The sequence below is a fragment of the Lemur catta genome, chromosome 3 (assembly GCF_020740605.2).
Source record: "Lemur catta isolate mLemCat1 chromosome 3, mLemCat1.pri, whole genome shotgun sequence".
NCBI classification, from domain to species: Eukaryota; Metazoa; Chordata; class Mammalia; order Primates; family Lemuridae; genus Lemur; species Lemur catta.
This window is the reverse complement of record NC_059130.1, coordinates 73,438,043-73,460,758: the sequence shown is the minus strand read 5'-3', so window position 1 is coordinate 73,460,758 and position 22,716 is coordinate 73,438,043. Positions and strand designations below refer to the sequence as shown.

At 37.5% G+C, this 22,716-nt stretch overlaps 1 pseudogene; it reads left to right on the top strand.

Moving 5' to 3' along the window:
* The first annotated feature begins 706 nt into the window (after nt 1-706).
* Nucleotides 707-9,196, top strand: LOC123634851 (annotated as a pseudogene).
* Nucleotides 9,197-22,716: the final 13,520 nt, after the last annotated feature.

Below are 22,716 nucleotides of genomic sequence, written 5' to 3'. Positions count from 1 at the left end.
ATTTTGTCAGATTCTCCCGTGATTGTCACAGTTCAAGCCGATGCTAGATTATTCTCATGGGGAGTGGTGAGTTGTTTCCCAGATCATTCTTGGAAGCTCAAGTTGGGGGCTGCGTGAGACACTCTCCATGGAGGCTGGAATTGTGGGGGATTGCTCTGCCTGGGGTTTCCCCACAGAGGTGACAATGGTGTCTGGGTGAGGTTATCTAGCCAGTTGTTGGGGGTATCTGGGCTGTGGGTGTTGCTTGAACCAGGTCCAGGTGTAATGGCAGCTCAATGCTGTAGGGTTCCTGGTGGAGTGTTGGACCACGGGGCCATTCTTCAGGCCTAGTAGCAGTGGTGGAGCCTCAGGGGCAAAGTCTCAGGGCCCAGGTGTAGTCCTCGAATCTCAGGGATGGAGTTTCGGGCCTGATAGGAGAACTGTAGCCTCATGGGCAGAGTCTTGAGGCACATGGCCAGGGCTGGAGCCTCTGAGGCAGAGCCACATTCCTGGAAGCTGTGGTAAACCCTTGGTGGCAGAGCCTGTGGGTATGACGGAAGCACTGTGGCCTCAGGGGCAGCACTGGAGCCTCAGGGGTGGGCGTAATGGGAGCCTCAGAGCCGGAGATGCAGCCTGGACGTAGGGCAGGAGCCATGTAGCCAGAGCTATGGTGTTGGGCAGCAGTGCGGGAACTGTGGAGGTGGAGCCACACAGGGTAGGTGGCAACATGGGGTTCCCGGGGGGTGGGGCTGCAAGCCGGGGCCACTGGGTAGCCAGGGTTCACCCCTCACCCATGTCCCATGCAGGCAGTCCCCACAAGGGTTCTCGGGTGGTGTCTGTGGCTTCTGAGGTTCCTGCTCTGCTCAAATCCCCCACTTGTGAGGGAGGGGTGCTTGGCTCCAGGCACAAGGCACAGGACAGAGGAGCGTCCACTCTGCTCTCTCCCTCTCCGGCCCAGCAGGGATCAGAGGTATCCATACAACAAAAACCTTTGTACCTCCGGGCATAGTGGCTCATGCCTGTAATCCTAGCACTCTGGGAGGCCAAAGCAGGAGGATCCTTTGAGCTCAGGAGTTAAAAACCAGCCTGAGCAAGAGCAAGACCCCATCTCTACTAAAAAAAAAAAATAGAAAGAAATTATATGGACAATTAAAAATATATATGGAAAAAATTAGCCGGGCATGGAGGCACATGCCTGTAGTCTCAGCTACTCAGGAGGCTGAGGCAGGAGGATTGCTTGAGCCCAGGAGTTTGAGGTCTTTGTACCTCCTTAATATTTTCAAATAAAACAAAAGGTACCCAAAAAATGCAACAAGTGATAAATTAGGAAGGAGGCGTAGACATGTTTCATGGTTGCAAGTCAAATTTTTTTTAGTAACCTACTTCCTGCTGAAGGTAAAGGTATATATATATATTTTTTTTCTGTTAAATGTAAAACATTGAACTCATAAGATTATTCCCTAAGCATTTTTTTATTCCTAGTACAGGATAAGCCTCTCTTGTATGATCTACATAACATAAAAAGAGAGATTATATATTTTCCTATATACCACAAATAAACTAAAAAGTATAAAATATGCCAAAAAGACTGAGCAAAACATTTTTTAAGTTAAAAAATATAATGTGGCAAGCTTTCTTTTTCCTGATAAGAAGCCAACTAAAGACATCAAGGACAAAACATGCTTTTCACATGAACTTTAGTCAAGACAACTGAAAAGGTCTCCTGACTCAGAGAGGAAAACTGGTTGTTTTCCAGAGCTATTGTCAGAATATCGGCTGATTATTATCTTTCTGTAAACAAACTGCTCTAAAGCCATCATGGATGCTCATGTTAAGTCCCATCACTAAGCAAGAAAGCAGAAAATATAACTGTGCTTATTTAATATAGGCACAGTCACTCTGAGAAGATGACAACATTGAAAATCACAATTCTGGCCGTACTTCTATGTTTTCCACAAATAATATCTCCCCGTCACCACTCTCAAGTTCTTCTAGGCAGGTTCAGTACCAATGGATCTGTCTGCTTGATTTGTCTTTGAGACTATTTGGATTGCCTGAATAATTTTGTCAGTGTAAAAAATAATTGTATGTGAGTCCAGGGGCTGAGAAATATGGGTCTGAATATGAGAGCTTCTAAAATTAACTAATGTGTCTGTATTTGTGTGTATCTGACTGTGTATGTGTGTGTGTATGTGTGAATTGTTGGCAACGAATGACCTCAAAACAAGGTATGAAGTTCTTTAAATTTAGAGAGGCTTCCAAATTTATATATGAGAGATTGGAGTAATGAGTTGTTCGAAAAAAATAAAAATAAGATCATTCAAGAATAACAAAAATAAAATTTCTTTCATAATAAAGAACTACATGTCTCTAATATTGAAACCAATTATTCAAAGTAATTAATTAAAGACAAAGTCATTAGTTTAGGCGCAGTGAGCAATCGAAGAAATCCACACTAATGGGTAAGAAAAGAAAATGGTCCTATTTAAAAGCACAAATAATATAAAGTATATAGAGTGATCTTGACTTTAGTTGTACTTTAATTAATGAAGTCTTTCATCAGCTTTAGTTTTGTGATCAGGACCTGCTCTGAGTAGCCCCTCCTTCTGCTTCATAAAACTGATAACTTTAATCAGCATATTTAGTCCTATTCAAATGGAAACAATCCTGATGAAGAAGGCCTGTATAATATTGGAATTCTGGTTACCCCCATGGCAGGTTCTGGCTGTAAAACTTGGTATTAGCTCTGCTTAGGTTGAGCACTAAGCAGCATTCAAAAGAGATTACTGTTTCTTGTGTCTATTATCTTTGATGTAATAAAACCATAAAGAAAGAAGTGCCTAGGAGAATGCCTCATTTTTCTGTGGCTATTGTTACTGAAAGCAGATCAATGATCCATCACAAAATAGCCAACATCAATATCTTATATGCAAGAAAAGTCCACTATTGTTTATTTGATGTTCTTTTTCCTCCATTGTTTGCAAGAATATGAAATATTTCTTTTCTGTTGTATCTGCATGTGCTACACAGATATTTTTGGTTTCCTAACATTTCTACCGCATGCAATACCATCAAAAACATGACAGTATTTAAAAATGCAAAAGAAAACTTCCTAAATGTGGTTAAAGAATTTGTGTGATAAAATGACATGAATTCTGAATTTTGGCTCAATGATTCTTATTCAGAATCTGATCATATACCGGCAGACCAGGCATTATTGAACAGTAGCACATATATTGACTTTGAAAACAGAGATATGTATTGAAATTAAAAAAAGAAATGGTTTGTATCGTCAAATCTGACTCACAGGAATCAAGTATCTTACTCAATACTGAACTTTGCTAGTAATTAAAAGGATATAGGTGATAGCAAAACATAGGCAATGTGCACCCTTTCCCTTAGAAAGATTTGAGATAACCAATCCAACTCCCTAGGTCTATTAGAACCTATTCTGGTTTTCATTAAATATATGATGTTCTAAGCAATATATGCAAGGCATTGCTTGTTACAGAAGCCATTTTGGTTATTGAACAGCTCCTTTTTATACTGCATTAATTATATAGCTATGTGACATTTTTCAGTGGGCTATATTCCATATATATGGAATATCTATGAATTCCTGGGGTAGGTACAATGAGTAGCCTAGACAGACTAGACATAGTCTGTTAAAAGTATTTCACATATAAGAACCCTCTGTTTTATCTTTCTGCTAGTAAGTTTACAAAAGATTTTTTTTTTTTTTTGAGACAGAGTCTCACTCTGTTGCCCAGGTTAGAGTGATGTGGCGTCAGCCTAGCTCACAGTAACCTCAAACTCCTGGGCTCAAGCAATCCTTCTGCCTCAGCCTCCCAAGTAGCTGAGACTACAGGCATGTGCCACCATGCATGGCTAATTTTTTATATATCTTTTTAGTTGTCCAGCTAATTTCTTCCTATTTTTAGTAGAGATGGGGTCTATCTGTTGCTCATGCTGGTCTCGAACTCCTGAGCTCAAATGATCTCCTGGCCTTGGCCCCCCCAGAGTGCTAGGATAACAGGTGTGAGCCACTGTGCCAGCCCTACAAAAGATTTTGATCAGAGCATCTTGTTCTTTCTCAGGTGTCCCAGGTAAAGAAAGAAAATATTTCATAGATAATCATAGGCTAACCTTTTTTTCCCCACATGACTTCAAATCATTATTTCATTACTTGCTCACTTATTGTGATTATTCTGGGTGTAGGTCAGGAAAAAATGCGTGTTGCATGGCAAGGGTGATGCCATCTTGAAGCAAAACCACCATAATGACTGATGTTTGACTTCTACATACCAAGGTATTCTGCAGCAGGATCTTTAAACAATGGCCACAGCATAAATAAACCTTCATAAAGATGCTCCCAGTGGTCATGAGTTTCAGCAAGATAAGTCTGAGACATGACCAGCTACATAGATCTTTATCCTAAAAGCTGACTACAGAAAGGATACTTTCTGGAGGGCAAATGCCACCTAAGACACAGCTTCTATTCATAAGTCCCTATTAAATAAATGTTTTTTTGTGAGAAACTGAATTTGTCAAGTCTCTTTCTTCAGCTTCTCAGCTCCCTTCACCTTTGTGGATAGGTTTATATATACCTGTTCATGACTAAACACTGGGAGACCTTGGTCAATTTCCTCTAAATAAATCTTAAGTCCCCTGGTATCCACAATACAGATTATTATTTTTCTTTCTATGACTGCCAATTGTTTCCAACCCAGGATAAGTTATTTTTTTAAAAGCTAGACTAGGCTTTGCCTTGGGATGTAAAAAACTGGAAAGAGCATTACTTCTATGCTAAAAACAAGAAAAAGCAAGGAAAAAATAAAAGTCAAAAGTTTTCTTGAACCCATCAGGACATTGAAGTTGTAGGACAACCAAGTATCCTGAAATTCAAGGACACATGGGTCACTGGACCTGGGTCACCAGTGGCAGACAATAGGAGAACAATGTGACAATCATACAAGTAGGTAATAAGAAATCAGCAAAAATGCTAACAGCTTGATAAAAAGTTAACTGTGGGCTAGTATTATAATATATTGACAACTTGGAGGGCTAGATGCAAAAGAAGTTTGTATTCATCCCAAAACCCTGGTCTCTGTCTTACCACTTACTGAGAGTATCACACTTTGCTTGGGCTCTGAGTTCCTGTGTTGCAGTACAGACAGTGACTATAGACAGAAAGCCAGGGTGACTGAGGGTCTTACCTGATGTTTCTCTTATCTGAAGAGCACAGTCTTATACCACTTCTTGTTGAATATCTGAAATTGCCATTTTGTAGATTTTGTCCAGTTCCATAGTTATTTACAAGGGGAGGGCTAGTCCAGCAGTTATTCGATCATGTCCAGAAGCAGAAACAATATAAAATTTCACTATCACTATCTCAATCTTTCAGACAAGTAACAAGTTTATCCCTAGCCTCTAGAGTCAAAATAATATTCTTAGAATTATTAGTAATTTTAGTATTCTTAATATTCTCTTAGAGCAGAGACACAAAGCTATCTGAGATTGAGTGAAGACAGAGCAGATTTTGGTTTGATTACTGCTGAAGGACAGGCAGTGTAGGCCAGTTGCCATGATAGCACAAGGTGTGAATAAAAATTCAATTGGGAGAAATCGGGAGAGTCATTTTAGGATGATGCGAATTAACACAAGTAGGAAAAAGCCTATCTACTCATTCCTTCCTCTGCTGGTGGAGAATGTCTGCGGCATTGCTATGTTTCTTTGCAGTTTTGTAATTGCAATGGTCATAGTCATCTTTCTTTTCCACCCAGCATATTCAGAGCCTATTAATTCTCATTGCACCTTTGGCTCCTATGTTTCTGGTACCAGCACTAAAATGATTATAGGCTCAGTTTTGTGACAGCTTCCTTAGTACATTTGAGAAGGCATTTTCAGTTTCATGGTAGGTATTGACAGTCTTGGTATGAGATTGCTTACACCTGAGAAACCTGCTTCCTTGAGCAGGCACTCCCATTCTTCACATTTGTTCCATCTGGATAATCATGCTCAGTAGATTCCAGAATAAAAACTACTGTCGACTTTTCTGAAGCCTGTTTCTGCAAGGACCTAGTGATAACCAAAGACTTCTGCTTTGTGCTCATCAAATCACTGTTTTTCTTATTTTTTAATGTTTGGGCCTTCCTTTCTGCTAAATCTGTTTCTACAATAGTGAGAATTGTTTCTGATGCTTTACTTTTGTCTATTGTTCCCCTATGTGCCTTTTATAGACACCTTTTAGGGAGTCTCAGTGGTGTTTCTAATAGCTTAGCCTGCTGCTTGGATTGATCTTTTAGTTTCTCTGACACGTGTAATATGAGCTGGAACCAAAAGATTTCTTTCATTTTACCTTCTCTTTTCCATCTCTCTAGATAAAGGGAGAAAATTTGGTTTTCTATATATTCCTCTTATTTTGTCTTCTAGATTGTCCTGTAGTGAGATACATAAAGTCAGTGACTTCTGAGCGTAAGTAACCAGAAACAAATCTTGTCAGCATTACCATTCTGAGTTGGATAATTTCACCTAGAGATTATTATCTCATTGGATCAGTATTTTGTCCAGGTCTGGTCTCAATTTATTATTGTCTTTCTTATCTCCCCTGAATCTGCTTTATCTTAGTTATGTCTACCCTCAGAGTCATATTTTCAAAATTTGGGGCATAATTTTTCAGGACATGCTCAGTGACTACAGGCTACCCACAATAAGTCTGATACCTTGAAGCTTGCCCAGCAGTTCTTGAAGTCTGTATTGTAATGGAAAGTTTTAATCTTTTCATCTCAAACCTACACCATTTGTAGCTTTTTAGTTGAGCTATTGAAAGTAGGGGTAGTATTTGTAACTGCTCTTACCGTGAATTCTCAAACTGCAGCTTTAAGAGAATATTCCTCAATAGTTCCCAGAACCTGATTCCTTCTGGGGATCTGGTGAACTCTTTGGAAATTTGCCTGTTTTTGTTTGTTTGTTTGTTTGTTTTTTGCTGTTTACTTTGGGTCCCAATCCCCTTTCCTCCTTGTAACAACATCTCCCTCTTTTCTAGCACTCTCTTTAAGAAGAACTAGATATGGTTGATTATTCTTTTTCCTTTGACATATTTATCTTCCTTAGTCTTTAAGATCTCATTTTCTTCTTCATCTATGAGTAATGTGTCCTCTAAGATATTTATCATTTCTCTTAAAGAAATATATTTCTTCTTCCAGCTAGTTCACTTGTCTTCATTTACTCTCTTTCATTCAATCTTTTACTTTCCTTTGTGTCAGTTTTCATAAGAAGACTGAAGAGTATTTTTAAATATGCTAGTTCTGCCCTTATTTTCTAGGCAAAGGTGATTCTTAGAAACAGAATATATTTAAATACTTTGGATATCTTTGGATTTGCCATAATATCTTTGATTTGTTTCTGTACATTTACCGAATAAAATATATACTCTTTAAAATTAGGGGTCACATTCATTTTTTATTTCTTTATGAACAAAACCTTTTACTCTTTTGAGGATGTGCCACTTTGTTTGACAGAAATCAGGTTCAGAACTTGTGTAATGGTGAACATCCATTATAAATTGTAATCATTTGATGATGGGTGATTCTTAAATTTGGCAAAAATGTTACAGCTGCACCTACCAAGGCTTGGCACTAAAGATTTAAAGCTAGAACCTCAACAGGGTTCTGCAGCAGGAGCATCTCAGCTACTGTTACAGTTTTATGCACAGGTCTTGCTGCCAGATATCTGATTCAGAAGCAGGGTAAAAACAGCAATTATTTTTCTACAGTATTGCCTGGAAAGTAAGCCTTTCTTAGGAGGAGAAGGGGAGGAAGACTGTTTTTTAATTGCTCTGTTTATTTCCGAATAGGTCAGACCTAGAAAATAATTTGAAAGAGTATTACAAAGAACACACAGGACATCTTTCACCTAGGTTTACTCATTGTTACTATTCAACCACATTTGCTTTCTCTGTCTTTCTTCATTGGAAGACACATTCATCTATATGTAAATATATATGTCTTGTTTTATTTGAGGAGCCCTTTGAGAATGAAGTATAAAGATTGTGACCTTTCGTTCCTAAAAATGTAGATAATGTATCTTCTAACAGCAAGGGCATTCTCTCATATAATTACAATTAAATGATCAAATTCAGGAAATTTAGAATTTAATACTATTATCTAATATACAGTCCATACTCAACTTTTTCTAAATTATATCAATATTATCCCTTATAGAAATTTTATTTCCTCAATATAAGATCCAATCCAAGATCAACCATTGTCTTAGTTTTCATCCTTCTTTAATCTCCTTTACTCCAGCAAACATCCTCAGGCTCCTTTTCTCTTTTATAGCATTGACATGTTTGAGAGTCACTGCAGCCAGCTATCCATAAAGGCAGGGCTGCTCAGGAGCTGCAGGACAAGCCCCAGGAGCCACCCTTCTGGGTAGCTACTACCACCTTGCACCCCCTACAGTAGAGGGCAATATGGCTGCAGCTACCCCCCTGGTGGTAGTTGGGTGCGGGATCTTTCCCCAGAGGGTCTATGGACCACTAACTGGTGGAGGACCCTATGACACCTCAACCCTGGGGGCCTCCCCTCTGGAACTCCAGGAGGACCATATGACAGTGCTGGCCCAGGGCACCCTATGGTCAGCTACCTCCAAATTCCTATGGTGCCCAGAAGCCCCGGCCTTATGGACAGGGTGGTGCCCCTTCCAGTGTGGATCCTAAAGCCTATACCTGGTTCCACAGTGGACTCCAATCAGAGTGGCTTCATCTCCATCAAGGAGCTGAGCAGGCTCTGGTCAACTCCAATTGGTCCTTGTTCAATGATGAGGCATCATTGACAAGACCAAGTCAGGATGCATCGATGTCCATGGTTTCTCAGCCCTGTGGACATTCATCCAGCAGTGGAAGAATTTCTTCCAGCAGTATGACTAGGACTGCTGGGGCTCCGTTAGCTACAAGGAGCTGCAGCAAGCTCTGTCCCAAATGGGCTATGACCTGAGCCCCCAGTTCACCCTGCTTCAGGTGTCCCACTACCATCTGCACTCTGCCAATTTTGCCATGCATCTCGGCTGCTTCATGCAAGTATGCACCCAGCTCTAGGTGCTGACCAAGGTCCTCTGGGCAAAGGACACAGATGTACAGGGCAATGTTCTGCTCAGCTTTGAGGACATTGTCACCATGGTAGCTTCCCAGATGCTATGCCCAGCCCATCTGCAATGAATAGAGTGAACCAAAGACCTTTCCTGGCTCCTTAGAGTGGTAGAAGCATGCAAACCTCTCTTCTTTTCCCGCCCCTTCTAGAAAAAGATTCTCCATTGCTTGATGCAGCACTGCTCCCAAAGAGGGTTGAGAGACCTGCAACAGAGCCACCAAATAATGAGGACTTGGGCTGAGGTCAAACAGGTAGAGGCCTCACCTAGGAGAGGTCAGGAAGTCGAATGTTCTGACAGCCCTGAGCAATTGAATGGCATAGCCCTGCAGCAGTAGCAGGAGATGCCAGTCCTTGTAATGGAGTTAGTGTCCCATCAGCTGGGCTCCAGCTTCTCTAGCTTTCCGTTCTCTGCCAGTATGCCAGTGGTAAGTGTTCATTGGCCTGTTACCATTGGCACCTGCATTCCTCACCCAGGCTGCCCTGTCAGATGAGTCCATTTTCTCCAAAGTGGAATCTGACGAAGCATGCGAGAGACTTGCCTGTGGAATCAGTGGCTCAGATTCCACCGTACCAATACCCACAACTCCTCCTGTGTGAACTTCTAGCTGCCTGGGGGCTGTCCCTGCTCAGAGAGCTTGGACAGTGCTCTCCCTGGACATCTGTGGCCAGGCTATCACCCTCACAGCTTGGATCCTTCACTTGCCTGCCCTGCTCTGCCTCAGCAGCAGTCCCCAGAGGACAATTGTTACTTCCCGCTGCCAATGCTTTCTTTTTTATTTGCAGTTTTTTCATTTGGGGCCAAAAGTCCAATGAAATTATAAGCTTCAATAAGAGGATGAAACTCTGAAAAAAAGAAAACATTTTTGAAGAGTAGAGGTCCACTGTTTTTTTTAGAATGTCCCTCAATTTTGATTTGTCTGATGTTTCCTCATGAGTTGAAAGATTTTGTGTATGTGATTTCATTTCTACTATAGCTTTGCCTACAACACCAAACTAATCAGTGCTATGTAGTTCAAGGTCAGCTCTAATTGGCAAAGTACACTAAGGTCCTCACAGTTGGCATTTGCTAAGATCTGCACCTGCATCTTTCCCAGTATAAAAACAGCACTTACTCAAACAATGTACCAAATGCTACAGTGATCTACCAAGGCTAAAATCTCACATGCGTACTAGAGCCTGAAGCTTAAAGCCACTTAGTTGGCCATACAAGTTAAAAACCATCTGCATAATTATAAAAGATCATCTGCCTAGCACAATAGAAACTTCCACAAACAACCACGATTACAAAAAAAAAAAAAAAACCTATGGACTATGTGTACTAATGTGCTACAAAAGCCTGAAGTTACCTGCCCTGGCCAGGTCAAGAGCTCTGATCTTTCTGCAAATTTAATCCTTTGCTTATTTTCCAAAGGTCTCAGCCCAGTGATATACACAGTGCCTATATGATGGGGTCTCAATACATGGTTGCGAACAAGATTGAATTGCACTGGATTACACTGATGTCTAAACCCAAAACAAGATGTCCTCTTGCATAGTAAGAGCATAGTTTTCTCCTAGTGTTAGGAAAAGTTATCTCCATTTTTCCATTAGATTATTCGCCCAAACAGACAAAGTCAAATTTTATATTTCAGCAAGACTTCACCACAAATTTAGTGAGCCAAAAAACTGGACATCCAAACAGAAGCACTCCTTAAGTGCTGGGCTGAGCCTCAAGGCCACACATCAGACCCTGGATTTTGACATTCGTGAAAAAGAATACCAGGCACAGAGAGCACAGATGTGCTGCTGTTTCTGTTGACAGAAAAGACCTTGTGGTGCTGGGAAACAGAAACGGAAATGATGAACACATCGGCCTGGAGAACAGGTGCTGACATGTGTCTTCGTATCAGATGGAGCACTTCCTTCATTGTGTGACAAGGAAATTGAGGACAGAACACCCAGCAACATTACACAAAAACAAAATCTCAAAAAAGAAACCCAGAGAGGCACAAAAGTAATGGATGAAAAGGCCATAAGAGGTGGCCTGAAAACATTTCAGAAACTGTGGTGATTGAAGGCTGTGTGATGGCGCTTCACTCCTGGCCTCTGTCATTGGCCCCCGGAGACTTCGCCTCGGCTGGCTCTTGCATTGAATGAAGGTTGTAATACAGAGTTCTTTTTGGTGGACTAAAAAGGATCTTTCAGTTTAAATGTGGATTCGAAGAGCCCCGGATTTCTAACCATGAAAAAAGGGAAAAACTAGGACCAGGAAACTTATTTTAGCACATCATAATGAAATGTTTTCTAACCCACAGAATTTTCCAGAAATAATATTAGCCAGCAGTTTTCAAAGTTTGATCTAGGAGTCTCTGAATGTCCCTGAAACTCTTTAAAGGAGTCTGTGCAAGTAAAAATTATTTACATAATAACCCTAAGATGTTACTTGCCTTTTTACTTGCTCTCTTATGAGTGTACAGTGGAATTTTCCAGAGGTTACCTGAAGTGTGATGGCATCCTCATGCATATAGCTAATGGAATGTGTACTCCTGTATTCTAGAATTTTCTAAGGTAATATGAATGTACACTTTTTCAGGGATTAACTCAGTTTGTTCCAGTGCTTCTATTTTGTTTTCACTGGCTACCTACAGTTACACCTCTTATAGTCTCTGTTACCTTATTCTCATCAAATAAGTCATTATTTTGAAATTTCAGAATAAACCATAACATTTTATAAAAAGCCAAAAGGCACATTTAAGAATTTCAAAATAATGGCTTGTTAGATAATGATGAGGTTAGAATCATTATGGGGAGTGAAATTGCTACCACTGCAGTGGCAACAAGCTGTACTTGTAGCTTATCACCATCATACACAACTTTAATAAATGTCAGTTTCACATAAAAATGTTCTTGATAAAGTTGTAAAAATGTCTAACTTTATTAAATGTTGACCCTAGAGGACTTTCTTGTTTATATTTTGTATGACAAATGGGAAGTACATATAAAGCAATTCCACATACCAAAGTACAACGATTGTCTCAAGAAAAAGCACCTGTGTGATTTTGACTGCTTTCTTTCTGGAACAACAGACAGATCAACTGTGGTTATTCAGACTTCAGTATTTGGCAGGCATTTTCTCAAAAAATGGACAAAGTTAACCTGTCACTCTAAGGAAAATAACAGACAATATTTCTTGTCAATGATAAAATTTGAGCTTTCTAGCAAAAATTAGAATTTTGGCAAATTTTTATCCACCAGTATTAACTTTTCAACTTCACAATATTTAAAAACTTTACTGCTGAGTTCAGTAATGATATTAACAAGTGTGATTTACTGGTGATATTTTCTAATGAAATGTGCCATATATGGAAGATCCATATAAATTGTGGAATATTGACTATCAATCAATATTTACCAAATGATCCACATATGGTGTTACAACATCATATATGGGTAAAAGATTCATTGAGATATAAATAGACTAATGGAACTTAATGTAGCAATTCATTAACATGGTTTTAGATTCTACATTGCAAATAACTTAGAAGAAACTACGACTTGTGGCATTTTGGTGTAGTATCAAAGAACATGTATAATTAGCTAAAAATGCTATTAAAATATGGTCTACTCTTTCCAAGTCAAGATGGGTCTGAAGCTGAATTTTCTTCATATATTTCAAATAAACTACATACTATATCTCATTGGATCCTGAAGAAGATGGGAGTCCAGGTAATTTCTATTAAGCCAGACTTTAAACAGGCTTGCAAAAATATAAAACAATGCCATTCTTCTCAGTAATTTTTATTTTGTTTTGGAAAATATACCATTTATGTTTACAAGTATTTTTATTTCTATTTTTTTACATTAATTAATATTTGTTTTTTATTTCCAATACAGGTAATATAGAGACAGATATATATAATATAGAGAGATACGGCCAAATAAATATAAGCTGTTTGGGATTTTCAATAATTTTTTACAGTATAAGGGGATAATGAACCCAAAAAGTTAAGAACTGCTGACATAAGCTATTTTTCATTCAGATAATAACAAAATTATTAAGGATGTTTTATGTTAGGAATTGTTCTAGGTATCAGAGCAGATTATACATTTAAGATGCATACTGTTGAGTGTAGAAAAAAAATATTTGGAAGTCATCTGATTTTATTCCTGTACCACTAATGTGAACATTTATGGAATGCCTACAATATGTCTGGTGCTTTAGATACATTATTTCTCATTTTTATGATACCTGTAAAGTATTCCCATTTGAAAGACCAGGAAGTCGAGACCTAAAGAAGTAAAGTAACATGCCCATGAATACATTACTACTTGTTGGCAAAGCCATAAATCACACACAGGATTGTTTGTTACAAAAATGCAGATTGTTTCCATTTTACAAAAGCTGTACCATATAGGAGATGCTTAGGTAGAAATTTGATGACCCAGTAGAAAAGATGCTATGTAAAATTTTCATTTATCAGAGATGGTTGGATCAATTAGCATTTAGGTAATATCTAGACCTTCAATATTATAATTCAGAGATTCATTATTTATTTGTTAATATGGTATATTATATTGATATTTAAATTTAAAAATAATATTACTTTCCTAGAACCAGCCCCACATCATTACTATTTATAAATGTAATGCATCATTACTCCTTATAAATGCTAATGAATTTGAAGTAAAAATATTAGATTTTTGCTTGGTTTTCTTATTGGAGTTAGGCTTTCTTCCACAGTTTTCTGAAAGTGTCTGTGTAAGAGTGAAATTATTTCCTAAATACTCAATGTAATTCACCAGTGAATCCATCCAGGCCTGGAGTTTTATTTGCAGAAATATTTTTAATTACAAATGTATTTTCTTTATCAGATATGTGGCTATTGAAATGTTCTGTTTTATAATGTGTTACATTGGTAATTTGAATTTTACTAACAATTTGTCTATTTTATCTAAATTATGAGAATTTTATGGGCATATAATTGTTCATGGTATTTTCTTATTAGTTTATAAACATCTACAGGATATCTAATGAGGTTTTCTTTTATTTCTAATATTGTTAATTCATGTCTTGTATTTTATTCTTTACCAGTATGGCTAGAGATTTTTAAAATTTTATTCGTTTTACATTAATAAACTTTTGACTTTGATAATTTTCTCTATAGCCTTTTATTTTCTATCAACGTTAATTTTTGCTTTTATTTTTATTATTTTCGTTATTCTACCTACTTTGGATTTAATTTCCTAGTAGGTAAGAGAAATTTTCTCCTTACAATTATGGAGGCTTGGCAAGTTTAAAATCTGATTGGGAAGGCATGGAGTCGGGGAGCAGGCTGGAGACTCAGAAAAGAGTTGTAGTTTCAGCCCAAAGACAGCCTGTTGAAAAGCCTGGGTTGCAGATCATATTCAAAGGCAGTTTGCTAGCAAACTAGGAAGACCAGATATTTGAGATGAAGTTTGAAGGAAGTTTGCTGGAGAATTTTTTCTTGGTTGGGAGATCAGTCTTTTATTTCATTCAGGCCTTCAACTGATGGGATGAAGCCTACTCACATTACAGAAGGCAATCTGCTTTATTTAAAGTCCAGCAATTTAATTGTAAATCACATGTAAAAACATCCTCACGGAAATATCTAGAATGATATTTGAACAAATAAAAGGGCACCATGGCCCAGTCAAGTTGACACATATTATTAACTATCACAATGAAGTTGGGTTTCGTTGATTTACTCTATTTTCTCTCTTGATTTCAATTTCATTGATTTTTTTATCATTTTCCTTATTATTTTTCCTTATACTTGCCATAGGTTTATGCTCTTCTTTTTCTGGTTTCTTTAGGTAAAGAAGTTACTATTGATTTGAGACCTTTCTTTTATAGTACTAATACTTAAAATTGTACATTTCCTTCTAAGGACTGCTTAAAATACATCCCATGAATTTTGATATGTTATATTCTAATTTTCCTTTAGTTCAAAATATATTCTTACTTCTCTTGAAAATTCCTCTTGACCTTTGTTTAATTTCAAAGTATTTGAGGATTTTATTCATATCTCTCTGCTATTGATTCTTAGTTTAATTCTATTGTGGCCAGAAAAAAAAAAAAACTCTTATAATTTCAATTCTTTAAATTTATTATCATTTTTATAATGCCATGATAGGGTCTATCTTGATAAATGTCCTGTGGACACTTGAAAGTCATGTGGATTCTTTTGTTCTTATACGGAATATTCTGTAAATGTTAATCAGATTCAGCTGGTTGATGGCATTTTTCAAGTCATGTTTATCCATGCTTATCTGTTTGTTCTATTGATTACCAGGAGAGGAGTGGTGAAGTCTTCCACTATAATAGTGAATTGGTTTATTTATCCTTTCAGTTCTATAAATTTTCTTTCATGTATTTTGAATCTATGTTGTGAGGTGCCTATACAGGTAGGGTTATTATATCTAGTTCACGAGTTGACCCTTTTATTGTTATATAATGCTCTTATCCTTGCTACTTTTCCTTGTGCTAATATGTAACTGGTCTGATACTACTATGGCTTCTTGAGCACTCTTTTGGTTAGTTTTTGCATAAGATATATTTTTTTATCCTTTTAATTTTAACCTATTTTTACCATTATATTTAAGGTAGCTTTCTTGTATACAACTTATAATTGGGCCTTGCTTTTTAATCCAATGTGGCAATCTCTGTCTTTTACTTGGTGTGTTTAGATCATTTATATTTCATGTAATTATTGACATGCTCTAATTTATTATAGCATTTTATTGTTTATTTTCTATTTATCCTCTCTATTTTTATTCATATATTTCCCTTCTCTCATTCTTTTAAATTATTTGTATCTTTTTTAGTATTATATTTTAATTTATCTAATGGGTTTTAACTATATTTTTGTTCAATATATTTTAGTTGTTTCTCTAGAGATTACAATGTACCTATTAACTTTATACTCTACTTGAAATTAATTATTTTATTACTTCAAGTGGAATTTAGAAACCCAGCCACCATATAGTCTCATTACCCTTCCCCATTTTTGTAGTAGATTCCATATGCTACATTTGCATACATTTGCAAAACCTATCAGATAATGTTATAATTTTTAAATATATTTGTCATATATATCTTACCTAAAATGGGAAAATATTTTCATACATTTACCCAGATATTTACCATTTCTGCATTCTCCCTTCATCTCTGGAATTAGTTCCACCTAAAGTTTGCGTTAACATTTCTTATGGTGTAAATCTGCTGAGGACAGACTCTCTTTGATTTTCTTCTTTTGAAAATGTGTTTATTTCACCTTCAATTCTTAAGGACATTTTCTTTTGATACAGGCTTATGGATTGACAGTGATTTTATTTCAGCACTTGACAAATGTTCTACTGCCTTTGTGGTTTCAGATGAGAAATATACTGTCACCCAAATCATTGTTCTCCTGTAGGTAATGGGTCTTTTTTCCTTGGCTGCTTCCAAATTTTTTTCTTTGTCTTTGATTTTTCACAAGTTAGATCATCATGTGTCTGAGTGTGGGCTTCTTTGAGTTTATCCATCAAGAGTTTCTTTTAAAAACCATCTTTAATAAAGGAGCTTCAAGATGGCTAACTAAATGCACCTGATACTCACCTCTTACATGGAAGGGAACCAAAGTAGGCAGTAGGTAATCACACTTTCAATAAATCATTTAAGAGAGAACACTGGAGTTCAACAGAGAAGTGATAGAAAGCACCAAAGACAAGGAAGGAAAGGGAAACAAGGCAGCCTGTTCAGATGGGATTGGCTGGGAGGGAGTTTGGAGCAGCTCACTAAAACAAGGAAAGAGTAAGTGAGAGCGATACGGATTGGTCTACATTCCTGCCACAGACTCCGATAATCCTAGACAGGTGAGAGCTCCTCAACCCTCACAGGCCCTGAGACTAACATAAGGAGGTGCCTGAAGACCACACAAAGGCATTGCTGCAGAGAGAGAGCTCACACTGGTTCTCACAAACCTCCTAGTCCTAAGCAGCTGCAGCATAGCACCATTATAAGAACATAGCCTTTAGCAGTCTGCATCCTACACTGTCACTGGGTTCAAAGTGGGAGCTTTGGGCAATTATTCCCCCCAGCAGTGGGGGAACCATGCATTTTCAGGTGCCCTGAGGACAAATTCCACTGTTTACAGCTACCACTGCTGCAGGGCTGAGGCACAAGTGAAGCAGAATGCTCAGATGGGGGCAGCTGCTTGCCTACAGCTGCTCACAGGGAAAGTAACCCTGTACTCCCCAGTAGCAGAGATATAGCACATCTGCTGCTGAACCCACCTGAGCATTTTGCCAGCAGCCTGGGGACCACCACGTCTCTGCCTACCACAGGCAAATCCTCCATGGACCACACATCAGTGAGGGGACTGAGGGCAGATACACCGGGTTGGACTCCACCTCTCCCCAGGACCAGACACATGGTTTAAGGGCCACAGAATCACCCAGCCCAGTCTACTGCCAGTGGCACCTGAGCACTCCATTTGGGATTTGAGGTTGGGCTCATACAAACTGCCACTACTACAAATGGCACTCACCCACATGTGCTACCTGTGGGACTGGGGACCAGCCCTTTGAGCACATCACAGCCACCACCAACATCAATGTAGACTGCTTGGGTCCCAGAAGATTGTTCCATCACTGCTACTTGCCATCGCCCATACCACGTTTATTACTCAGGGGCTCAAGAACCCACCTACACACTCTACCCACCCCTGCCATGTCTGGCACCTAAGCAACCCAATTAGAGTCCCCCAAATTGGCCTACATGGACCTACTAACACCATTGCCAGTGTCCTGGGTCCCAATGACAGGCACACTTAACCCACCACTGCCATCACTGGAACACAAAGACTTGCCTACCTGGTGGCACAGTTCCCAGCAAAACTTCACCACAACCTCCAATAATAACCTCACTCTAAGCCACTTAGAAAATCACAGACACCACTGATGTTTACAGTCAAAAAAAATCATGCAGAGACTACACCACTACATACACCGTGAATCAAAACCACAAATGCCTACCCAATCAACATTATAAATCCATCTTCAGAAAATTATGTATCCATCTTCAGGAAAAAGTCCTCCCTTATGAAAGTAAATTCAAAAAATTAAAAGAAGTGACTATTACACAAGATGCACAAATATCAATGTAAAGGCACAGGAAATATGAAAAAACAAAGAAATATGACACCTCTAAAGGAACACAATAATTCTCCAGCAATGGAACCCAATCAAAAAGAAATTTATGAATTACCAGAAAAAGAATTCAAAATATTAATACTAAAAAGACTCAGTAAGATACAAGAGAATTATAAAAATACACAAAGAAATTAAAAAAAACAATTCAAGATATACAAAGAATTTTGCCAAAGAGATAGATGTCATAAATAAGAACCAAACAGAAATTCTAGAACTGAAGAATTCCTTAAAAGAAATACAAAATACATTCATAACTTCAGCAACAGACTAGATAAAGCAGAATAAAGAATCTCAGAATTTCAAGATAAGTTTACTGTAATAACCCACTCAGAAAAAAATGAAGAAAAAAAGGGTAAAAAATAATGAGCAAAGCCTTCATGATATAAAGTCACCATAAAGTGACCATAGTCAAGTTTTGGTGTCCCAGAAGGTGAAGAGAAAGCAAAAGTGTTAGAAAACCTATTTAATAAAATAGCAGATGAAAACTTCCCAAGTCTAACAAGAAATTTAAACATTCAGACACCAGAGGCTCACAGATCCATAAACAGACATAATTCTAAGAGGTCTCTCTTGCAACCTTATGAGAGAACTTGAAGAAAAAAGAAGTTCTTTTCCATAGCAAATTATAGTCAAACTGTCAAAGTCAAAGACAAAGACAAAATTCTTAAAACAGCAAGAGAAAAGCATCTAGTCACCTATAAAGGAGCCCAATCAGACTTACAGTGAATTTCTTGGCAGAAAACTTACCGGCCAGGAGACAATGGGACGATATATTCAAATAGCTGAAAGTATTAATAAAAAACTGTCAGAAAACAGTACTATACTCAGCAAAACTATCCTTATTAAGTGAAGGAGAAGTAAAGTCTTTCCCAGACAAACCAAACTGAGGCAATTAATAATCACTATTCTAGCCTTACAAGCAATGCTTAAGGGAGTCATACACCCAGAAATAAAAGAACAATAATATAAGGAAAATATAAAAATATAATAACCACTGGTAGAGAAAACACAACAACAAAGAAGAGAAAAATACTAAATGTTACTGGTACAGAAATATCACCAAAGCACAATGAAAAATAATAAGCAAGAAAGAAAGGAACAAAAGAAATGCAAAACGTCTTTCAAGTAATGAGAGACAAAAATAACCTCCTATATATCAACAATATTGAATGTAAATTGATTAAATTGTCCACTTATAGACTGGCTGAATGGAAAAAAAAATACATGATGCAACTATACTGCCTGCAAATAACTCATCTCACCCCTAAAGACACACGGAGACTGAAAATAAAAGGATCGTATATGTGCTGCTGAAGTGAGCATGAAAATAAAGGGATGGAAAAAGATATTTTATGCAAATGGAAACCAAAAATGAGCAGGAGTAGCTATCCAATGGGCACACATGGACACAGAGTGAAATAAAATTCACTGGAAATCAAGAAGGGGAGAAGGAGAAGGAGGGGAGGGGTACAAACCTACCTAATATGTACAATGAGCACTATTTGGGTGATGGGCACACTAATAGCCCTAACTTAAGCATTATAAAAACTATCTATGTAACAAAAACATTAGTACCCCCTTAATAGTTTCACACCTAACAGATACAGTACACTCTATTGGAGGGATGGGCACACTTATAACTTTGACCCAAACCATACAAAAGCAATTTACATAACCAAAACATTTGTACCCCCATAATATTCTGAAATAAAAAAAGAAAAGAAAAGAAAAAGAAGCATGATTGTTCAATAGGTAGTGGACAGCCACTGAAGCAGGAGAATGTGACTGCTACAGGGACAAGCTTGGAGGCAGGGAGACCAGAAGGAAAGCTGTGGCAGTGTCCAGTTGAAAGGTGATGAAGGTCTGAGTTAGGGCAGGAGGAGCAGAGATGGGAGATAGGGGATAGACTTAGAAATCGTCCAAATCAGTGGGACTTGATGTTAGGGAGACTAGAGGGAGAAGGCAAGGATAACTTTGAATAAAAAAGAATAAAAATAAAAAAACAAAAATTGCCAGTTCTTTTCAAAGAATATTCATAAAAATAAATGTAGTTTTAAAAAAAATACACACCAAATTTTCCATCCAAAAAGAAAAAAGAAAATTAAAAAAAAAAATACAAATGGCCAACAGGTATATGAAAAAATGTTCAGTATCACTAATCTTCAGGGAAATACAAATCAAAACCACATTGAGAAAACATCTTACCCCTGTTAGAATGGCTATTATCAAAAAGAGAAAAAATAACACATGCTAGCAAGAATGCAGAGAAAAGAGAACTCTTATACACTGTTAGTAGGAATATAAATTAGTACAGCCACTATGGAAAACATGAAGATTTCTCAGAAAAATAAAAATAGATCTTCCATATGATCCAGCAATCCCACTACTGGGTATTTATCCAAAGGAAAAGAAATCAGTGTTTCAAATGGATACCTGCACTTGCAATTTTATTGCAGCACTAATCTCATGAATCAACCAGAGTGTCCATTAGATTAAAGAAAATGTGGCATTTACACAGAATTGAATACTATTTGGCCATTAAAAAGGATAAAACCATGTCATTTACAGGAACATGGATGGAACTGGAGGTCATTACGTTAAGTGAAATAAGCCAGATGCAGACAGACAAATATCACATGTTCTCACATGTGGGAGCTCTAGAAGTTGATGTCATGGATGTAGAGAATGGAATGACAGATACCAGAGGCTGGGAACAGTGTGAGAGGGAGAAGGGGATGAAGTGATGTTGGTCAAAGGGTACAAACATGCAGTTAGATAGAAGGTATAAATTCTAATGCTTAATAGCAGAGCAGGGTAACTATAGTTAGCAGCAATGTATTTTACATTTCAAAATAGCTAGAAGAGAGAACTTGAAATATTCCCAACACATCAAAATGATAAATACTCAAGGTGACAGATACCTCAAAAACCCTGACTTGATCATTACACGTTATATGCATGCAACAAAATATCAGAAATACCCCATAAATAGGTAAAATATGTATCAATAAAAACTAAAATTAAATTTAAACCCCATCTTTAATTTGTAAATTGATTTCTTTTACTACGTTTGTGAAGTTTTCAGCCATTATTTCTTTAAATTTTTTTTCTGTTCACCACATTCTCTTCTCCTTCTTGTCCTCTAACAATGCAAATTTCAACCCTTTGCTATTGTCCCACGTATCAGTGTCAAATTAGTGCTTCAAATAATCACGGAATCCCTGTGGTCACATGATAAGTTGAAGCTTTATAGACAAAAATAGATCTAATCTTATTCTTGATGGATCAAAAGGATTGGGATACACTGAGAGAAATGGACAAAACATTACTGGTCATTGGAAATCCTGCAACCACACTGCAAGACTAAAACTGATAATTCCTTTATGATTCTCTATACACCAGACTTTTATTTAACGAAGGCAACTCTGGATAAACATAATATACCCTAGATCATAAGGTTCAGTCATGGCAAGGATGAAGAGCCTGGTGAGCCCCTACAAAACTGGGACATGAGGAAGTATTTTCTTGGCATCTCATGCTCACCTTTTCTCTTCGTCAGCCTCTGGGCCATCCTTTATCTCATCCGCCTCCCTGACTGCCACGGATCCAGGACACTTCTTTATCTCAGGCTGCTCATGAATTTTGGGTAACAAGCTGAAAAGGACAAGTAAAATTTTGGATAATTCGATGTGATACTCTTTTCAGAAAGATTTGCTTTTAAAAAGAGGACAGTAATTATCATATAAAATAAATACTGGCGGTAGAATGTCACCACTCACACTGTGTAATAATTTGGGATAGCCTCAAGCTTTTCTTTCACTTATAAGACATGAGTGAGAACCTAGTATTCCCTTGTACTTAGAGGCTACTCATTGATATTAGTAATATATACACCCATTCAAAAAAAAATTTTAAGCCATACAAAATGTTTACATACTCAGAAGAGCATGTAATTAAGTATTTAGGTATATAATATTTTCTTGGGAAATATTTGCCTCTTCAGTGGATTAAAATCTATCTCTAAAGAGTAGATGTGGTGAAACATGTTTATCTCAAGACAGACATGACAGTAATGGGGATGTTCCTTAATATCTTGTGCACTAACTTCAGAGCTGATTCAGGAAAATGTGTTTCTTTGATTCCAGGTCATAAAGAAAACATTCAGGTGTATATGAGTGCTCTGGTATCAAAAAAATATAAAATTTAGTTGTTGTTTGAGACAAGCTTCTTCTTTTGTTTTACTTGACTGGTAATGAATCATTATTCTCTACAGAGCATTTTATTAACATTGTATGATGTAAAGAAAGAACATTCGTTTTCAAAGAAATTCAGGTTATGTTATCGAGTTCTGTATTGTCAATTTAGGATTAAATTTTATCCCTAAAAATTCTACCTG